General features: G+C 41.5%; 1 protein-coding gene across 1 annotated transcript in view; it reads left to right on the plus strand.

Annotated features, from left to right (window-relative positions):
- The window catches only part of MRPS7 (mitochondrial ribosomal protein S7), a 144,933-nt gene that overhangs the window by 42,443 nt on the left and 85,186 nt on the right, over window positions 1–17,304 (plus strand). The gene's annotated exons all lie outside the window — the stretch shown is intronic.

Below are 17,304 nucleotides of genomic sequence, written 5' to 3' on the forward strand. Positions count from 1 at the left end.
TCTTTATTATGGTGCTTAGAAAAATGTTCTGGGACACTATGCGCCTTTTTGTCTGGATGTCCAATATTGTAGATATGTTCTGAGCACCTTTTCCTCACACGTCTGCCCGTGCGGCCCACATATTGCAGACCGCACGGACATTCCAGAACATATACAACATTTATTGATGTACATGTGATAAATTTATCAATCACAAATCTTTTGCCATTCGAGGTGGAAGTAAAAGCAGTCATTCTCCGTCCTCCATATTCACAAATCTTGCACAATTTAGGTTTTCTGTACTTTTTTAGCTTCCTAAGCAAGCTGCAGAATGGAGATGGATATCTTTGAGTTCAGGAGATGTCATGTAATAGATGTTGTGGATATTTTAGAAGAACCCACGATTGAAAGTAACGACTTAGAAACCACTTTTTGTCAGCTGGAAAAACTTTTAGTTAAAGAAAATAGTATGAAATGGGACGTTTTGATGTTAGAACAATATAAAACAGATAGGATTATTCCTCCTACTCTTAGGTGGAATTTACAATTACATGAGGACATTAGGAAAGAAGGAGATGACCCTGAATGGCTCACCTTCTTGGAAAATTGTGCGATAGGAGCAATGGAGATCATTCTAAGTAGGAGATCAGCTAAATTGAAAGATGTGAGCCATAATATTGATATTATTAGGGAACAACTTACACCTTTTAAAGCTATGGAGGAATATGCTGTTTTATCTAAAAGCTGCAAGAATGCAGTTATCCAAAACGAGAGTGCAGTAAAAAATAAAAAACAGAAAAAATTTCTGAGGGACAAAACTGATTGCCGTAACAAAAACATGTATAGATGGCAAAAAAAGAAATCACAACCAGCACCATTGTTCAAACCAGCCCCCCGACCGGTACCCCAGAAACCATCTCAAGATGTACATCAGGGGACCCCAGGAGGGGGCAAATATAAAGGGGTGAGATTCCCCAAACATATTAACACCTACAATAGGTTTGCTCCATTAGACCCCGAATCACCATCGGGTTTTCAAGATTGGAGACCCCAGCGTCCCCCCTGGAGGGCCCCCAAGGGGGAACCCCACAGGTACAAACCTCAGTACAAACCCAGAGTACCAATGGGGCACCCCAGACCGAGACCCAGTACACAATGGGGGCAAGAGGAAAGAGGAGGGAAAAGTTGGGAGAAAAAAAGATACAGAGAACAAGAGGAAAGCGAGGAGGAAGAAAACTACACACCAGGCACAAAGAGATCAAGGGATTAGTCACCAAACCACATATGGGAATCTTTGAAGTGGGGTCTGTTTCTGTATCCGAACCAAGCAAGAAAGTTCTAGATAAAGGTCTAAAGTTTATACCAGATGTAGGTGTGGATAAATTTCACACGTATATCGACATTCATAAATATGTTAGAAAACTCAATATTAAGAAGAATTTTATGCAGAATTCAGCCCCATTAAAAAAATGAAGTAAACACCAAGTATATACACACTGGCTTGAAAAAGCCTTCTGTGTTCAATCCTCAACTGTCCAATAACAAATATGTTGATGTCTTCAAAAAGTCCATGTGTGAAAAACTGCAGCAAGTAAGGACAAATCCTTTACATCCCTGCAAGTCCAATTTCTCTGCTGCGGAATCAAGGACTCTAAAAAGTATGCAGAAAGAAAGTGATTGGACTGTGAAACCAGCAGATAAAGGGGGCGGTATTGTTATCTGGGAAACTGATCTTTATCTGAAAGAGATTCACAAGCAATTGGAGGATCATGAAACTTATGTAAAATTGAAAAGTGACCCCACTACAGAGTTCCAGTGCATTCTGGAAGAAACTCTTAAACAGGGCCTTTTAGCTGGGATATTGAATCAACAGGAGTTTGATTACCTTAATATCAAATTTCCAAGAAGACCAGTTATATATGCATTACCCAAAGTACATAAAGATGCCCTAGCCCCACCCGGCAGACCAATTGTTTCAGGAATCAATTCGGTTACGTGCCGGGTGAGGGAATATATAGAAACTTTTCTCCAACCTTTGGTGAGAACTACACCGTCCTATTTAAAAGACACGCTGGATGTGATCACCAATCTGCAACAACTAGATGCTTTGATCGAGGATTGGAGTGACCTTTTTCTGTGCACAGCAGATGTCAAATCGCTGTACACATGCATTCCAATATGTAAAGCAGCAACCATCATATCTGCGTATTTAAGAAAAGGGGATACGATACCTACTGAACAGGTGGACTTCATATGCAAACTTTTTGATTTCTCCACATCTTGCAACTATTTTTGGTTCGAGGGATCTTTTTATCTACAACAAAGGAGTGTGGCTATGGGGGCTAAGCATGCCCCCAGTATAGCCAATTTATACATGGCAGAATGGGAACACACCTCTCTAGAGACGTTTAAACAAGGCCCTCTATTATGCTGGAAACGTTTTATAGATGATTGCTTGTTTGTTTGGAGAGGTGATGAAACCTCCCTATTGGCCTTTATTAATTCCATTAATAACAATGAATGGAATTTGGAATTCTCTGTCACTTACAGTAAAACAGATGTAGATTTTTTAGATCTTAATATATTTGTTGAAGAAAATTTCCTTGCTGACCAGATGTTTTTTCAAAGAAAGTGATCGCAACTCCTACATTGATTCAAAGAGCTGTCACCATACCCCCTGGTTAAGGAATGTCCCCAGGGGTCAGTTTTGTAGGATTCGGAGGAACTGTAGTAAAGATGACGATTATTGGAGTCAATCCAAAATTCTGGTGGACCGTTTTGTAGAAAAAGGATATGACAGGGTTAATATTGAAGGGGAAAGGCTGAAGGTTTTGAAAGAAGGAAGGCATGCCAGATTAGTAACTAAAACTCAGAAAGAGAAATCTGCAGAGGATAAATCAGAGTTTTCTTTCATTACCACTTATTCACGTGACCACAAGAAAATAAAGAAAATTTTAACTGATAGTTGGGGAATTTTGAAGAAGGATCCTGTTTTGGGGCCTGCTCTCCCGGAGGAACCCAACATAATTTATAGGAGACCCCAAAATCTAAGAGATAAAATAGTGAAAAATTGCATTAAAAAGACAAGACCACCAATGTTTCCCACTCTGAAAGGTTTCTTCCCCTGCAGAAAACCTAAATTGTGCAAGATTTGTGAATATGGAGGACGGAGAATGACTGCTTTTACTTCCACCTCGAATGGCAAAAGATTTGTGATTGATAAATTTATCACATGTACATCAATAAATGTTGTATATGTTCTGGAATGTCCGTGCGGTCTGCAATATGTGGGCCGCACGGGCAGAAGTGTGAGGAAAAGGTGCTCAGAACATATCTACAATATTGGACATCCAGACAAAAAGGCGCATAGTGTCCCAGAACATTTTTCTAAGCACCATAATAAAGATCCAGCAGGTATAAGGTGTTATGGAATAGACCTGATAAAACCACACTGGTAATGTGATTAAAGGGCTATCACAGCTGGAGACTCGCTGGATATTCCAATTACAGAGCCTGGCACCCCATGGCTTAAATGCCAATATTGATTTAAATTGTTTTATACGCGATGAGTAAAATTGAGACTGTCTCTTTAAGAATCTAAGACAATGTTTCTTTTTCTTATTTCTACTAATTTTTATTATTGTTGTATTAATCCTGGTTTGGAATTCATGTGGCACATGGCCATGCTGGTTTTATATGCATTATGTTCTTATGCGGATTTTGAGATTTGAATATGCGGTTTTTAAACTCCTCCGGCATGTGTAGGGAGGAGTTATGTAAATAAATGTGACCTCCTGTGTATGTAGCCCCACCCCCTGACGAAGGCAAGAGCCGAAACTCGAGTCGGGAAGTGGAGGCTACGCTACAACGCTGCAATACTGCTAATATTAAAAGTTTTTATCCAGTAAGTGGAATCCTGCGCTTGGTATTGTTTGGCCCCTACGGTGTGCACTATTGTATCTGCGTATCTTTTTCAGTACCATCTGGACGCAGGTGACGCTGGTGGAACGCATAGAGGGCACGTCCACAAGCTACTACGTGGACCACATGACCGAGGATTCCGGAAATCCGTCCAGCGCGATCACTCTGTATTCACACGGAGTTGGTCTTAGGTTGTCGGGATTACAGCAAGACATCAGACTCTCATAAGTATACTCCGTGTATCACCAGAGGTGGGAACTTCAAGATCAGGTACTGTGGACCACCCTGGTTATACGGGTAAACTGTTATCCATATTGCGCTGAGGTACTTTAGATCTTTATTCCTTTCCATTGTGCTGTGAAGCCGGCCTACCTCTAGCAGCAATTCTCTGTGTCAGCGCTGCTTATTCTGTGTTTGATTATCTGGGTGGACTGTCAGTGTTGGTGGGAGTAGGATTAGTATTGGGAGGTTTTTGTCTGCTGGCTTTATATTTTGCATCTTTTTAATCAATTTTTTAGGGTATTTGTGGGCTAGGAATTTTTTAGTTAAAACCTCTGATTGAGATTCGTATTGTTGTAAGTCCGTGCAATTTCGAAATATTCTTCTGTATTGACTGTAAGGTGTGTTGGTGGTCCAGGGGTGGTGACGAAAGCTGTGAAAGTGTATATAATTGTTTGCATCCACCGGTTTAAAGTACGTTTTGGTTTTTATGTGGTTCATGTCAATGTAGATTGTCTGATCCAGAAATTCAATGGATGATTTATGATGGTGTGTGAACTGTAGGCCAGCTGTATTGGAATTCGGGGATGAGTGTGATGTCTCCCTTCCAAATGAAGTTGAAATCATCGATGTAACGCCTGTAAAAAAATATTTTGTGAGAAGGGGTTGTAGGTGGACATTTTGAGGTGTTCGAGGTATCCCATAGAGAGATTGGCATAGGATGGGGCGAAGGAGCTCCCCATCGCTGTACCGCTGATCTGGTGATAGATTTTGTCTAGAAACGTGAAGATGTTATTATGAAGAATAAATTCTGCGCATTGTATTAGGAACACTTGTTGTATACGTAGCATTGAGGTGTTGGATGATAGGAAATTTTGAAGGGAAGTGAGGCAGAATGAATGAGGGATATTGGTGTAAAACGAAGTGACATCGCAAGTCAGCCAGACATAGTCCTGCTGCCAGGTGATGTCATGAAGTAGAAAAATTAGGTGTTGGGAATCTTTAAGAAATGAATCTAACGACTGTACATGAGGTTGTAGGTGCTTATCTAAGAACTTAGACAGATAGCTAGTGAGAGAGTCAATTCTAGAGATGAGGGGTCTCCCTGGTGGCTTCTGTAAATGTTTTATGCATTTTTGGTAAGTAATAGAAAAACAGAGTTTTGGGTTGTTGGTTAATAATAAATTTTCTTTTCATTGTTAATGACAACGATGTTAAAAAATGCATTATTGATAAAGGCTTTTAATGTCATGTTTAGTGTGTGAGTGGGATCAGTGGTGATGAGTGGGATCAGTGGTGAGTATCTCATAATGTTCTGGGTCGTCTAAGAGTCGGGCTGCTTACTTAAGGTAATCAGTGCGATTTAGGATAATGCTCCCCCCCCCCCCCCCCCTTGTCAACCGGTTTGAAGACTACATTGTGGTTTTTCTGTAGAGATTTCAAAGCTACCAGTTCATGAGGATTGAGATTGGGTTTGTGTGCGGGTAGGTTGTTTTGTAGTATCTGTAGGTCGTTAAGTACCATGTTGTAGAATGTATCAATGTAGTAGCCTTTTGGAGGCTACAGGATAGAAGCGTGATCTTCCTTTTAGTTGTGTAGTGATGTATTTTTCTGATAGGGATGCTGTGACAGTGGGTAATTCATCGTTATTAGTAATAATAAGAGCAGTTGGATTGGAAGTACTAGGTTTAGATTTTTTTTTTTTATTGCAAAATGTCTTTTTGCGAGTATAGGTCAATTCGCGAATATAGCTGTTTAGATCTGCAAACAGTTCAAACCTGTTTGCCTGGTTTGTTGAGCAGAATTATAGTCCTTTCTCAAGAAGTTTAATTTCATATTGGGCAAGGTTATGATCTGACAAATTGAAGATGCATTTTATTATCCGGGTGCAGAGGGGACAGAGTGGGTTGGGGGAGTGCCGTTAGTGTTTGTTTCTTTTTTCTTTTCCCTCTACTTCCTCCTTTTTTTCTGCATCGGATACTTGTCGTTTTTTGTTCGTGGGTTGAAGAAATACTCGGTCTGCTCGAGGGCTGCATAATTGATTGGTGAGTATGTTCTGGGTTAGGGAAGAGGGAAGGTCTAAAAAAGATGACGTCAAAGTGTTGTTGGTTGACTTGTGACCTGTTGTTGGAATTGTATTCAGTGGTTAGAAGACGGCTCTAATAGAGGTTTGGTGTGAGTTCTGGCCTTTGTTTCTATTGTTAGGTGGTGTACAGTTTTGTGTTGTGGATGGATTGCATACGCTAACTTGGGAAAAGTTTCGAATTGGACACAATGGATTCCAAACTCAAAAAACTAAACAGGGATAGACATATTCTGAGGAGCGGGAGCGTAGATCTCGTCCTCTCCTGGGTGCTTAGCCACCAAGTTCCGTTCCCCCACCACCCCTGGTACCCCTGATGAATCTCACCATCCCCTCCACCACCACCATTTAGATATCTGCCATTTCCCCCACCACCCATTTCCACTCCTCCACCACCGATAATAGCCCCTCAGGTCCCGCCAATGCACCACCACCACTCAAGGAAACACATACTTAGACTATACCCACGACCCCCAAACCCAACCTATTCCTGGTAGCAATACCTCCCCTTAATAGTTTTGACTTCACCACCAACCCCTCTCGAGCACCAAAAATCCGACAGATCAATACTTCATTCACTTCCACCCCCTGCACTGGAGCCAGCACTAGCTCCAAAAATATACCAACTAAGCCCAATTTCATTTTGATTCTAAATGTACCCGCTACATCATCAACGCTACATCATCAACTAAACTGGGAAAATGCCAGGAAAATTAAGTTTCCCCCCCTCAACTTGACCAACTCCCCAATCACAGCTTCCCAAGTTAGCGAATGCAATTCTTACCCAGGTTCACCCAATTTCTCAGTCCACCAGGTGTCACAACCATCCACAACACAAAACTCTACACCACCCAACAATAGGAACACAGGCCAGAACTCTCACCAAACCTCCATTAGAGCCTTTTTCCGACCACTAAATATATATCCTAAAACAGGTCACAAGTCAACCAACAACTCTTTGACATCTTTTTAAGACCTTCCCTCTTCCCTAACCCAGAACATATTCACCAATCGATTACCCAGCCCTCGAGCAGACCAGTATTTCTTCAACCCACGAACAAAAAACGACAATTATCCGATGCAGAAAAAGAGGAAGTAGAGGGAAAGGAAAAACGAAACCAACACGAACGGCACTGCCCCCAACCCACTCTGTCTCCTCTGCACCTGGATAATAAATGCATCTTCAATTTGTCAAATCATAACCTTACCCAATATGAAATAACCTTTCTCGACAAAAGGACTATCCTTCTGCTCAACAAACCAGGCAAACATGTTTGAACTGTTTGCAGATCTAAACAGCTATATTCGCAAATTGACCTATATTCGCAAAAAGACATTTTGCAATAAAAAATCTAAACCTCCTAATACTTCCAATCCAACTGCTCTTATTATTACTAATAACTATGAATTACCTACTGCCACAGCATCCCTATCAAAAATGGAAACCTAAAAATACATCACTACACAACTAAAAGGAAGATCCTGCTTCTAGCCTGTAGCCTCCAAAGGCAACTACATTGATGCATTCTACAACATGGTACTTAACGACCTACAGATACTACAAAACAACCTACCCGCACACAAACCCAATCTGAATCCTCATGATTCAGATGATGGCAGCTTTGAAATCTCTACAGAAAAAAACACAATGTAGTCCTCAAACCGGCTGACAAGGGAGGATCATTATCCTAAATCGCACTGATTACCTTGAGGAAGCAGCCAGACTATTAGACGACCCAAAACATTGAGATACTCCCCATTAATCCCACTCCCACACGAAACGCCACATTAAAAGCCTTTATCAATAATGCATTTTTAAACCACATTGTCACTAAGAATGAAAAGAACTTGATTATTAACCAACAACCCAAGACTCCGTTTTTCTATTACTTATCAAAAATACATAAAAATTTACAGAAACCACCAGGGAGACTCCTCATCTCTGGAATTGACTCTCTCACTAGCTATCTGTCTAAGTTCTTAGATAAGCACCTACAACCTCATGTACAGTCGTTAGATTCATTTCTTAAAGATTCCCAACACCTAATTTTTCTACTTCATGACATCACCTGGCAGCAGGACTATGTCTGGCTGACTTACGATGTCACTTCCTTATACACCAATATCCCTCATTCATTCGGCCTCACTTCCCTTCAACATTTCCTTTCATCCAACACCTCGATGCCACGTATACAACAAGTGTTCCTAATACAATGCGCAGAATTTATTCTTCATAATAACATCTTCACGTTTTTAGACAAAATCTATCACCAGATCAGCGGCACAGCGATGGGGAGCTCCTTCGCCCCATCCTATGCCAATCTCTCTCTGGGATACCTCGAACCCCTCCAAAATGTCCACCCACAACCCCCTTCTCACAAAATATCATTTTTTACAGACGTTGCATCGATGATCTCATCTTCATTTGGAAGGGAGACATCACACTCCTCCCCAAATTCATCAAATACCTCAACTCCAATACAGCTGGCTTACAGTTCACACAACACCATCATCATAAATCATCCATTGAATTCCTCCCTTCGTCCTCCAGGACGGCCCCTCCTGAGATTGTGTAAGTCCCCCCCCCCCCAAAATCGGAAACACCTTAAGAGAATTAAAATAATTAATTGATGCAGTATAAATCCCACCTCCTCACAATCTCCCACAGTTTTTTGTTTGTTTCCCAGACCTCACCACGGAAGCACCAGGGAAGGTTGTTCCTTTCAGTAGGGGAGCCTGTTGGCACCTGCTGTACCATTTTTATTGTTTTTTATTTGTTTTTTTGTAAAGTATAATTTAGGCTTGTTACTGGTGTGCGGCCTAGAATAGGAAGCTAAGCAGGTGGTTACCTGTTTTTTCCTATTTTGAATGAAGGGGACTGGAGAGTTTCCCTCTCTTCATTATACTTTCTGCGGGCATGGCGGCGGTAAGCAGAGATGCCGGATTTTCCGGATGCCCGAATATGACGCAAGTTTGCATGATAGGTCGCATGTATGCATCATTGGATACGCGTGAGCGCGTGGTGCGTACTGCGTCATGCATAAAACGTCATGCGTACTGATCGTGTTAGACGGCTGAAAGTGCGAGTTTTGTAAACCGCCATGGCCACGCTATACACGCAGACGCTACAGCTCTGAGGGGGTCATGGTGCAGTCAAGTGGGCCCACCACAGAAGCTCAGGAGAGTGCTGCAACTGGTGAAACTGAGCAGTCAGGTCACATCCACCGGTAAGCAAACACATTGCAGTGTTTATTGCAGACTCCTGTCATATTGTTAAAGGATACATGTTAGTAAGACTCTTGGTGTTTGAGTACTACAGAAACTCAAAAGCACTTCGAAGTCTAGCTGATGTACTAAATGTGGTTGCAAGTTGCCTGAAGGAACCTCTAAGACTTTGTTTGGTCAGTTATATCAAGTCTAAGTCTTATGCTCCTAGACCTGAAAGTACCACAGTAGCTTTATTTTACCTGATGAAACCCATGAAACAGGAAATGGCTACAACTTTCTCAGCTTTCAGGGCAGCTTTACCCTCTTGCCCTATGCAGGCTACACCTTTTTGTTCTGGCAATTCCCTCAAATTCAAGCGTTCATACCACAGGGGAGCAGCCATATACATAATCAATTACTTGATTGTTGGAATCATTTAAATCTGGGTCTCAAAGTAGATTTTTCCACAATCAGGGATTGTGCATTTTGATTGAAGCATGGCTGATTACAATGAATGGCTGTGGTGCGGATTATGCAAATACATGCATACATATTTTGGTTGGCCATAATATTCTGAAAGCAGTTATACTTTCACGTAATGATTTGTGCACAAATGTTATAACAAGTTTGGGTTTTCTGTTAATGATTTGTGTGCATACATTTTCAAACAATTATATGCATGCTTAGTTTATCTGCCAGCAGGTGTGCTTTACAGATCCTGAATGCAATGCTACTTATCAGATAAGAATTATGTGCAGGGCTTAGCACATGGATATTCTGAATGCAATGGTGTATTTCAGATAGGGGTTATATTCAGGGATTGGCACATAGTCTGAATGCAGCGTTCTGAATGCAATGCAGAATTACATGCAAAAAATATGCACAGAAACCTTCAGTTTGCAAAGCTAATTTTCAGATAACAATGGTGTGTAATGATTATACACAGACATTCTGTTTGCAATAGCAAGTGCTCTTTTCAGATAATGATGCTGGTAGCAGGTGTGCTTTCAGAAGATAATTTTGTGCAGGGAATATGCACAGGAGTCAAGCTATTAGCAGATGTGTTTTTACTTAATTATGTGCAGGGATTCTGCACATAGACATTTGAATTGCAACACTGTTTTTTGCATATAAATAGATTCAGGGTTGACGCGTAAGTTATTCTGATGGCAAGTTTGTTTAAAAAAAAAAAATAATTTAACCTTCCTGGCGGTAAGCCCGAGCTGAGCTCGGGCTATGCCGCCGGAAGGCACCGCTCAGGCCCCGCTGGGCCGATTTGCATAATTTTGTGCAGTGCCCGATCGCCGCCGCTACCCGCCGATACGCCGCTATCCATCGCGCCGCAGCCGCCCCCCCCCCCCCCCCCCCAGACCCAGTGCGCTGCCTGGCCAATCAGTGCCAGGCAGCTATATGGGGTGGATCGGAATCAGCGGCTATCATGTAGCGAGACTTTGTCTCGCTACATGGGGAAAAAAAATTAAAAAAAAAAGATTTGCTGCCCCCTGGCGATTTTTTTTTTTTTTTTTTTTTTTTTTTTTTTTTTTTTTTTAAGCAAACCGCCAGGAGGGTTATAGTGACAGTGGCTAGTGTGGTGGTTAAGGGCTCTACCTCCGACACTGGGGACTGGGATTAGTACCTTAGCTCTCCCTGTTCAGAAAGCCTACACCTGATCGGTAAGGAGGCCTTGGGTGAGGCTCTTTGGAACTGCTACTGCCTACTGAGCATACCTTAATGGCTGCAGCTCAGACGCCTTCCGTCCGTCGGGACAGAAGCGCAACATAAATGCTGAGGCAGCAATTCAGGATTCAATCCCAAGTCTTTTTCATTTGCAGTCCTGAGTACTTCCTGGATGGGTTACAAATGTTCCCAGGATCTTTATGAAAAAATGATTTTAATAGCAGCAATCTGAGTATACAGAAGATATTTTCTAGCTTTACCTAGCTGTAAAAATGAAGGAAGACCTAAGATAATATGCAGGTTGTTTTACAACTGTAGAGTATTTAGGATGGATCTGCAGAAAGGATTGGATCAAAAACACTCTGATAGTTTTTCAGAGCAAAGGCGGTCACAGACAAGCTATGTCTTTCATTTTGCCTGTATTCCAGCTGTTGCTTATGCACAAGCTGTCTACAAAATATTTCAAACAGCAATTCTATGTCAGTGGTTGGATAGAGAAATCGATCTGGATGTCAGATCCAGTGACACTCTCCCTAAAAATGGACTTCTCAACCAAATCTGCAATCGAATGGATTATAAAATCCATTCGTTATTACGACAGATGCAAGACTCTGGAGTTGTACAGGGCATCTTAATCTTAATTAGATGCATGACAGGTGTGCTTCACTGGAGAAAATATTCTCTTTAATCTACTGGCAGTCTGGAGTACTCTCCAGAAATGAGAGAATCGGTTGGAAAACAGATTCGTGAATCTTCACACTGGGAATTACACTTGTGACTCAATTTAAACTAACAAGTGGGACTTATAGTCCACCCATAATCTTAAACTTCCTATGCTCAGACATTCTGCTGGGCAGTGAACAAGGTGCTTCCTTGAGATCAGCTTATCTCAAAGGAAGGGATATTATTCTAGCATGTAGGTTGAGTTGCAAACAACCATCTCAGAACTGGCATCCGAACAAATATGTTTGACAATTTGCAGCTACCTGGTTTCTGCTTGGAACAATGTTGTTCGTTTTTTCTCCAGAGTGTGAACACTTTTTTTTGCGGCACTGGGGGGAGCATATGTTTTTTGTTTTTTCCCTCTTGAAGGGTACTGCAAAAAGGGATGTAGGATCAGACCACAGGTATTCTTTTTGCGTCAGACTGACCAAAACAGGTTTGGCATCTGCTGTAGCCCTACCTTTGGTAAAGGTACTATTGTTCTTGCAGATCTTGGATGATCTTTGTGAAGCAGGGTCAGGCCATTTTATAGTGGCCTCTCGATATCTGAAGGCATGGTCTGTGTAAGAATTTATATGCTAGTTGCCATTGGCAACAGCACCACACACCTTTTGCTCCGGCACCAGAAACTCATCGGCATACAGGAGATATAGCGGAGACAGCCTTCTTCACCGTTCAAAGGGCTTTATTAAGCATCTTGTGTTGGCATGGGCATGTGACCCAGACCCACCTCATTAATTAATAAGCTATTTCTTGATAACCTAGTTACAAAGAATGCAATGTTTTGTAAATATCGGCTTTGTTTATGGTGTCTGTCGTCTAACTGTCGGGGGCAGTTAGACCTGATAACCCATTATGTGGCCTTCCAAGAGGGACATGTTCCTGGTACATGACTGTATCATTTCTCTCCGAGAAACTCTGCTTAAAGAGACCCTGTATCTCAAGTCTTTACTAGACTTTAGTACCTGAGACTAGAATTCAAGTATACTTACATTCCAACAGTCTGCTCATCCTAAAGTGAGGCTGTCATTCGTCTGAATTAGTAAGGCTATCACTATACAGACTTAGTCCTTAGATGTTTGTTGGTGGTGACAGCGGCGGCCAGGTGTATTGGAGAAATACAGGCCCTATACATTTAACCACCATCCATGTCTGTCCTGAAGAATAGAATTGATTTCAGGTTACCGCTCTTATTTCTACGAAACTTAGGTCTGCTTTCCACAAGGATCAGGGAATTTGTATCTCTTCCTTATGTGCTAATTTCTCAATTAAAAAAGAGGGAAATTAAGCTCACTGGATATGAGGGTGAAGCTACCGCATGGGCCTCTTATGTCACATTCATAAAGCTCTATCGTTTTGGATCTACCAAGAAATCAATCCTTGGAGTGGTCCTATCCTGAGAAGAGGTTATATTCTAACTCTCATTGGTCACCTATGGTGGAGGCAAGCAGAAGCCAAAAAGTATGGTTACCGGTAATTGGTTTTCCACGTAGCCTCCACAACAAATGGATATACCCACCTAAATCCATCGCTAAATCTCCTACTGATTCAATGCACTCAGGATAGGTAGAAGGAGGTAGTACTTATATTGCATCTTAGACTTCATGTCCCATTGGGAAGAACCAAGGACTGGAGAAATTCAGCTAACCTTCTGATAGCTTTCGGAGGTTCTAGAACAGGAGTTCAGGTTTCTAGAGCTACGGTGTCTAGATGGATTAAGGAGGTTATTACTCTTGCTTACTCAGAAGCTCAGGTAATAGCACCTGCTCATATTACAGCACATTCGACCAGATCTTTATCGACGTCATGGGCAGAAAGGTCGGGAGTCTCTTTGAAACAGATTGTCGGGCTGCCACATGGTCCAGGCATTCGACATTCGTTAAGCATTACGGAGTTAAACTCCTCTCCATTCAAGACCAGTCTTTTGGTCGTAAAGTTCTGCAAGCAGTCATCCCAGCCAAGGGTAAATTTCTCGCTAAATCTCAGGAGGGGCCGTCCTGGAGGACGAAGGGAGGAAGTGCCGGCTGCTTACCTGGTAGCAGTGTTCCGGCGAGTCCTCCAGGACGGCCGCCTAGTTCCCAACCCTGACTTTTACCTTTTATTTATAAGGGGAGTGTGGTTCGTTATTCTTCTCTTTGCATAAACTGTGGGAGATTGTGAGGAGGTGGGATTTATACTGCATCAATTAATTATTTTAATTCTCTTAAGGTGTTTCCGATTTGGGGGGGGACTTACACAATCTCAGGAGGGGCCGTCCTGGAGGACTCGCCGGAACACTGCTACCAGGTAAGCAGCCGGCACTTTCTGGATCTGGCACTCTACGTTGACATGTACCACATAAAACCCAAACGTACCGGTGGATGCAAACAATTTTATATACACTTTCACAGCTTTTATCACCAGCTTTCATCATGTCATTTACCTCCATATCTTGCTCCTGCCGGCTTCAGTACGTGGGGCGGACCACACAATCTGCACTTAGTAGAATCGGACAGCACAAAAGAAACATGAATAAATTTCCTCTACACAGTGTCTCAAGTCACTTTTGCACGCACCACAATAGCAATACCGACTTATTCCGCATCATTATTATTGATTCAGTACGGGCATACTCACCGGATGCCCTTGATCACCTTAGAAAATCCGAAATGTATTGGATACAGATTTTTAAAACCTTAGTCCCGGACGGACTAAACGAACAATTAGAAAAAATCCACTGAAACACCACTCATCTTTCTGGATTATTTTATTTTCCTATAGTCGCTCCTTTTAAAATACCCTTGATCATACTTTTTTATTAGTTAAAATTTTATGTAGCCAATCATTCCTAATTTGTATACCACACTTTTATCATTTTATATTTCATTGCTGTTTTATGTTGCATTTTCCATTAAGCACTTTAGTAACATTATCGGTGCTGTGGTTTTTATGTATATGCAAGTTTCTGATACATTTATATGATCTACAATGGCATGTGCAAATTTTGTGTTGTTTATGTAATGTTTATTCATCAGGCCCCTTTGTTTTATCTTTTTTTTTTTCTTTTTAAGAAATATAATGCTTTTTCACCACTGGATGGCAGCATAACACACAACGATACTTCACAATTCTCACAAAAACCTCAGTATTTTATTAGCTGACACTTGTAATATCACCACTGTCTTCTCCATCTAATCATTATTTAATATGAACGCTGTCTCTTCTTTTTAATTACAACTCTATTTAAAGCCTACCTCTGGCCCAAACCAGACCTCTTTAAAAATGGCCACCCTATGTCTTCCGCGCTTACACTGCGCATGCACCAAGTCCTTTTGCTCCTACCAGCCCCATACATGGCTACCCCGTACTTAACATACACACTGCGCAGGTGCGCAGTTTTTCAATAGATCCCACGGTCTCTCCCTTCCTCTACATGTTTATCCAATGCGCATACGCCTATTACAGCGCACGCGCATACCCCCTCTGGTCCAGATGATCATGCTGTTGCATACACACCGTGACGTCATCCCGCCCCAATGCTACCGGTCTACTGACCCTTGTTTCACCCAATGAGGACGCCCCGATTTCGGCACACGTTATTTTCTATAGGATGGCCCCGTTCTAGGCACACCCATTTCATTACGTCATGCCGTCCTCCCACACGGACCCACCTCCCGATTGGTCCATTTACTCCAAATTCTACGTTTAAAGCACTGGCTGTCCTCTACTCAGTACAGAGGCACTATTCATGCTGTATACGAGCTACTGGTAAGAACACTTAATCCTATGTCAGAGATCTCTGCAAGGTTGGAGTTTTCCCTAATCCTCTTTCGACAGGACATCTATGGAATTTTTTACCTCAGAAATAGCACAAAAATAATGGAGGTTGGAGCACACAGATGATATTCTAGTTAACAGTACTTTGTTCAGCAGCAAATGTCAGTAGTCCTCAAATGGCAAGGTAATAGGAATAGTCTGGAAAGCCCTTCAAGACTATCATTCACTCATCAAAGATCAGTTTACTATTTAAAGCAACAGCAGCAGCATTTTGTAGTAGCGAATCTGAATCATCGGGAAGGAACACATACCATTTTTGCTTTGAATTGAAATGTTGAAAATTGTATAGTGTGTTGTCCTTGAAAGCTATTAATGAAAAAGTACATCTTTGTATATTCCAAAAGATCTACAACTGATCAGGGCCTCTAATGATTGCTTTGCAACAAAGGGCAGTTCCAAATAAAAACTGTTCTGTTCCCTTAATGCCTACATTTATTCCTCAGTCGTACTATTTCTAAGGATATTTCATAAAATCATCCAGGACAGAGCCAGGGTAATAATGGTTATACCTTTCAGGCCCCAAAGGCTGTGCCTGGTTATGCTGAAGAATCTCTTAATTCTGATATGCCTGACCTACCTGTGCAGGATAGACACTTTAAAGCGGTATCGTCACCATAAAAATCAAATTTCAACAGCAACTGGTCTGAGTGTATTAAGTAATAAAGATGCTAATGCTGCATTCAAAACTTTCAAAACTTTTTCTGCTGTTATGATTTGGAGTTATCACATACTTAAGGAGCACTGGCCCAATTAGTAGTCGTGCCAAAGAATTGCATGCTGGGGGTTCTTTTTATCTATAATCTACCGGTATTCCTCCTCTTCCCTTTTGTTTCCCTGCCAGCTGCTTATCTGAAACCTAATCCCCTACTCACTTGTGTTTACAAGCAAGGCTGAGGCGACTCAGCGATTGGAGGACACAAGAAAAAAAAAAGTAAAGGGCAGAAATGACATCACGAGTTAACCTTAACTGTGGGCAAAAGACATGGCCCCCACCAGGAACAGAATTCTCGTCATTTACTATATAACATTCACTGAAATCAAAACGTGGACAGTATAATACATGTGTTACGTAAGTAGATCAAGTATTTATCTACTTATATATGTGTTTTTTTTCCCTGCCATATTATGGCTGATCCTACTGCTTTAAGGTTCAAGGTTCCTGTACCTTTTCAGCTTGGATCAGCAGCAGGAGATGGTAAAGACAAGGATTATCAAAAAACAAAACAAAACCCAGTGTGCAGCCAAAAGGCAGTAATATAAAGAAAGAAGGGGGGAAATTATGTGTTATGTACCCTGGAGATTCAGGTGTAAAATTTTAGTTTTTCAGATGAATTTCAGAACTCTAACTTGATATCTCAATATAGTCTTTCAGGTTTTAACAGAAAGCCCCTGTGAGCAATTAACAGAGATGTCAGAAAAATAACATCTTAGACTGGCTTTGTAGCTATTGTAGCTATCGTCGAAAGGACAGCACCTTATGGTAACAACCCGACCATTTTATTTGTATTAACAATTATTTGAAATGTGATTCTAGGTGGTGTTATCTTTTCTATTAACTGAGAGTGTGTGAGATTGCAGCACATGTATACCCTGTGGCTATAATTTGTACAGGAAGTAGAACAAGTTGAACATATTCACATTGGAGAGGTTATCTCTCATGGGTGCTGTCCTTTCGATTC

Source organism: Hyperolius riggenbachi, chromosome 12 (assembly GCF_040937935.1).
Source record: "Hyperolius riggenbachi isolate aHypRig1 chromosome 12, aHypRig1.pri, whole genome shotgun sequence".
Classification (NCBI taxonomy): domain Eukaryota; kingdom Metazoa; phylum Chordata; class Amphibia; order Anura; family Hyperoliidae; genus Hyperolius; species Hyperolius riggenbachi.